This window comes from Arachis ipaensis, chromosome B3 (assembly GCF_059453495.1).
Source record: "Arachis ipaensis isolate K30076 ecotype BB chromosome B3, ASM5945349v1, whole genome shotgun sequence".
Taxonomy (NCBI): domain Eukaryota; kingdom Viridiplantae; phylum Streptophyta; class Magnoliopsida; order Fabales; family Fabaceae; genus Arachis; species Arachis ipaensis.
The window spans coordinates 109,248,270-109,253,743 of NC_142438.1; the positions used below are offsets into that span (position 1 = coordinate 109,248,270).

A 5,474-nucleotide genomic window follows, 5' to 3' on the forward strand; every position below is an offset into this window, starting at 1 on the left:
TACTTTGGTTTATAAATTTTATTGGGTTTGTTACTTGTGACAACCAAACTTTTGTAAGAAAGGAATTCTTGTCGGTCTAGAAGCTATACTTGCAACGGGAATTTATTTGTGAAAATTCTAGATCGCGCGAGGGTTTTGCTCTTTCAATGACCCTTGTTCTAATTGAGTTCTTGTATAACTTGGAAAATCTCTTTACTTGAACAACAGCTTGAAAACAATTTCTCCTAAATTTCTAATTATCTGAACTTAACGGGATACGTGACATATAATCTTCTTATATTTGGTTAATTAGGGTTTTTGTGGCATATAAACTAGAATTGAACTTAACCCTCTAATTCGAATCAAGTGACCAAGAAATTGGCGGTTGATGAAGGTTAGAGGAGACAAAAAAGGTCTAAGGAATTAGGGTTTAGTCACATATAGTTTGCCATGAATTAAATCTTGCATGATTAAAATAGTTAGTAAGAAAAGTCAATCCGCAAAATAGATAACTCTAAAGCCTTAACTGTGTTCTCCATATATATTTCATAACTTGTTTACTGTTGCTTTTTGATTCTCTGATTTACTGTTAATGCTTTTGAACTCTTAAAACACCATTTTCTGTTTGTCTGACTAAGCCAATCACTCAAATATTGTTGCTTGATTCATCAATCCTCGTGGGATCGACCCTCACTCACCTGAGGTATTACTTGCTATGACCCGGTGCACTTGCCGGTTAGTTTGTGGACTTTAAATTTCACACCAACTACACTCATCAATTTCAGCCTCACACCCCAGAATTATACCGGGTGGTCCAGATCCATGTGGCTAACAATCCAATAACAAGATTCAATTTATCGATGGATCGTTATCGAAACTTGCAAGATGATGCTTCATTCACCGCTTGGGACAGGTGCAACACCTATATTCTTTATTGGATAAATTTGTCTCTCAATCCCAAAATGCATAAGAGCGTCATTTGGAGGACCATGGCTTCAGATCTATGGCAAGATCTGTGAAAGCACAACTTCATGAGAAACTCTATGCATCTCACCAAGGTGATCTTACTGTCACTTCTTTCTTTACGAAATTAAGATCAATTTGGGAGGAAATTGAAAATTTTTGCCCTATTCTTACTTGTGTTATTTGCGATTCAACTTGAAATTATGAATTAGCCACTTTTCAAAATTTCAGAAATAAGGATATGGTAGTTGATGAGTGGATAATTTATACGCTTTTTGGCATTGTTTTTACATAATTTTTAGTACGATTTAGTTAGTTTTTAGTATATTTTTATTAGTTTTTAAATAAAATTCACATTTCTGGACTTTACTATGAGTTTGTGTGTTTTTTTGTGATTTCAGGTAATTTCTGGTTGAAATTGAGGGACTTGAGCAAAAGTCAGATTCAGAGGTTGAAGAAGGACTGCAGATGCTGTTGGATTCTGACCTCCCTGCACTCAAAGTGGATTTTCTGGAGCTACAGAACTTCAAATGGCGCGCTCTTAATTGCGTTGGAAAGTAGACATCCGGGGCTTTCCAGCAATATATAATAGTCCATACTTTGCCCGAGTTTAGATGACGCAAACTGGCGTTCAACGCCAGTTCTATGCTGCATTCTGGAGTTAAACGCCAGAAATAGGTTGCAAAGTGGAGTTAAACGCCAGAAACAGGTTACAAACTGGCGTTCAACTCCAAAAGAAGCCTCTACATGTGTAAAGCTCAATGCTCAGCCCAAGAACACACCAAGTGGGCCCCAGAAGTGGATTTCTGCATCATTTACTCATTTCTGTAAACCTTAGTAACTAGTCTGATATAAATAGGACCTTTTACTATTGTATTTACATCTTTTGATCATGTTTTGATGATTAAACCCTCCTCGGGAGGCTGGTCATTCAGCCATGCCGGGACCTTGTTCTTATGTATTTTCAACGGCAGAGTTTCTACACACCATAGAGTAAGGTGTGGAGCTCTGCTGTTCCTCATGAATTAATACAAAGTACTATTATTTTTCTATTCAATTCAAGTTTATTCCGATTCTAAGATATTCATTCGCACCTCAATATGAATGTGATGATCGTGACAGTCATCATCATTCCTAACCTATGAACGCGTGCCTGACAACCACTTCCGTTCTACCTTAGATTGAACGAGTATCTCTGGGATTCCTTAATCAGAATCTTCGTGGTATAAGTTAGAATCCATGGATGGCCATTCTTGAGATCCGGAAAGTCTAAACCTTGTCTGTGGTATTCCGAGTAGGATCTGGGAAGGGATGGCTGTGACGAGCTTCAAACTCGCGAGTGCTGGGCGTAGTGACAGACGCAAAAGGATCAATGGATCCTATTCCAGTATGATCGAGAACCGACAGATGATTAGCCATGCAGTGACAGTGCATTGGACCATTTTCACTAAGAGGACAGGATGTAGCCATTGACAATGGTGATGCCTAACATACAGCTTTCCATAGAAAGGAGTATGAATGATTGGATGAAGACAATAGGAAAGCAGAGGTTCAGGAGGAACGAATGCATCTCTATACGCTTATCTGAAATTCTCACCAATGAATTACATAAGTATCACTATCTTTATTTTATATTTTATTTATCTTTTAATTATTAAATCTCTATAATCAATTGAATCCGCCTGACTGAGATTTGCAAGGTGACCATAGCTTGCTTCAAGCCGACAATCTCCGTGGGATCGACCCTTACTCACGTAAGGTTTATTACTTGGACGACCTAGTGCACTTGCTGGTTAGTTGTGCGAAGTTGTGATAAAGAACTAAGTTCATGAATGTGCGTATTGAGTTTTTAGCGCCGTTACCAAGGAATGGAACCGTCATGATTTCCGCGCACCAAGTTTTTGGCGCCGTTGCCGGGGATTGTTCGAGTTTGGACAACTGACGGTTCATCTTGTTGCTCATATTAGGTAATTTTATTTTATTTTTAAGCTTTTTTTATTTATTTCTTATTTTTGAAAAATACAAAAAAAAATTAATTAACAAAATCATAAAATCAAAAATAATTTGATGTTTCTTGTTTGAGTCTAGTGTCTAATTGTAAGTTTGATGTCAATTTCATGCTTTTAACTTTTCTTAAATTTTCGAAGAACACATGCATTAAGCTTCTTTCTTGTTCTTCATGATCTTCAAGTTGTTCTTGATGATTTTCTATGTTTGATCTTTAATTTTTCTTCTTTTGTGTCTTTTCTTGTTTTTCATATGCATTTTCAATTTGTTAGTGTCTAAAATTTAAAAATTTTTCTAAGTTTGGTGTCTTGCATGTTCTCTTTTCTTGAAAATTTTTCAAAAATAAGTTCTTGATGTTCATCATGATCTTCAAAGTGTTCTTGGTGTTCATCTTGACATTCAAAGTGTTCTTGCATGCATCATGTGTTTTGATCTAAAATTTCCATGCATTGTGTCTTTTTTGTGTTTTTCTCTCTCATCATTAAGAATTCAAAAATAAAAAAAATATCTTTCCCTCTTTCTCTCATAAATTTTCGAAAATTTGAGTTGACTTTTTCAAAATTTTTAAAAATCTAGTTGTTTCTTATGAGTCAAATCAAATTTTCAATTTAAAAATTCTATCTTTTTCAAATCTTTTTCAAAAAAAAATCAAATCTTTTTCACTTTTCTTAATATTTTCGAAATTTTTAAATTGATTTTCAAAATCTTTTTCTTATTTTTATTTCATATTTTCGAAATTAATGCTAACAATTAATGTGATTGATTCAAAATTTTTAAGTTTGTTACTTGCCTAATAAGAAAGGTTCAATCTTTAAACTTTAGAATCATATCTTTTTAGTTTCTTGTTAGTCAAGTAATCAATTTTGATTTCAAAAATAAAATCTTTTCAAATTTCTCTTTCAAATCTTTTTCAAATTAAGTTTCAATCATATCTTTTTCAAAATCAATTTCAAAATCTTTTCTAACTTCTTATCTTTTCAAAATTAATTTTCAAATCTTTTTCAATTAATCCTATCCTTTTGTTTCAATCATATCTTTTTCAAAACTACCTAACTAATTCTCTCTCTCTAATTTTCGAAAATCAACTTCCCCTTTTTCTAAAACTTCTTTTTTAATTAACTATTTGTTTTAAATTTAATTTAATTTGATTTAATTTTCCTTGCTTAATTTTCAAATTTTTAATTTTAATTTTTAATTTAAAAACAAAAATACTTTTATTTTATTTTATCTAATTTTTGAAAATTCTTCTCCCTCACCTCCTTCTATTTATTTATTCATCTACTAACATCCTTTTTTCACCCAAGAATTCGAACCTACTCCTCACCCTTGTGTTTGAATTCTCCTTCTTCTATTCATATCTTCTTCTACTCACATAAAGGAATCTCTATACTGTGACATAGAGGATTCCATATTTTCTTTTTTTGTTTTCTTCTTTTTCATATGAGCAGGAACAAGGATAAGAACATTCTTGTTGAAGCTGATCCTGAACCTGAAAGGACTCTGAAGAGGAAGCTAAGGGAAGCTAAAGCACAACTCTTTGGAGAAAATCTGACTGAAAATTTCGAAAAAGAAGGAGACATGGCCGAAAATAATAACAACGCAAGGAAGATGCTTGGTGACTTTACTGCACCAAATTCCAATTTACATGGAAGAAGCATCTCAATCCCTGCCATTGGAGCAAACAATTTTGAGCTGAAACCTCAATTAGTTTCTCTGATGCAACAGAACTGCAAATTTTATGGACTTCCATCAGAAGATCCTTTTCAGTTCTTAACTGAATTCTTGCAGATCTGTGATACTGTTAAGACCAATGGGGTTGATCCCGAGGTCTACAGGCTTATGCTTTTTCCATTTGCTGTAAGAGATAGAGCTAGAATATGGTTGGACTCTCAACCTAAAGACAGCCTGAAATCTTGGGATAAGCTGGTCACGGCTTTCTTAGCCAAGTTCTTTCGTCCTCAAAAGCTTAGCAAGCTTAGAGTGGATGTTCAAACTTTCAGACAGAAGGAAGGTGAATCCCTCTATGAAGCTTGGGAGAGATACAAGGAACTGACCAAAAAGTGTCCTTCTGACATGCTTTCAGAATGGACCATCCTGGATATATTCTATGATGGTCTGTCTGAACTATCAAAGATGTCATTGGACCATTCTGCAGGTGGATCCATTCACCTAAAGAAAACACTTGCAGAAGCTCAAGAACTCATTGACATGGTTGCAAATAACCAGTTCATGTACACTTCTGAAAGGAATCCTGTGAGTAATGGGACGCCTCAGAGGAATGGAGTTCTTGAAATTGATACTCTGAATGCCATATTGGCTCAGAATAAAATATTGACTCAGCAAGTCAATATGATCTCTCAGAGTCTGAATGGATTGAAGGAATCATCCAACAGTACTAAAGAGGCATCTTCTGAAGAAGAAGCTTATGATCCTGAAAACCCTGCAATAGCAGAGGTGAATTAAATGGGTGAACCCTATGGAAACACCTATAATCCCTCATGGAAAAATCATCCAAATTTCTCATG

The 5,474-nt window shown here is 34.6% G+C and overlaps 1 non-coding gene across 1 annotated transcript; it reads right to left on the reverse strand.

Annotated features, from left to right (window-relative positions):
• Nucleotides 1-4,920: 4,920 nt before the first annotated feature.
• Nucleotides 4,921-5,028, reverse strand: LOC148571999 (small nucleolar RNA R71). The gene has a single exon (XR_015908510.1). It is a non-coding gene; the product is annotated as a small nucleolar RNA R71 (small nucleolar RNA).
• Between the last annotated feature and the right edge of the window lie 446 nt (nt 5,029-5,474).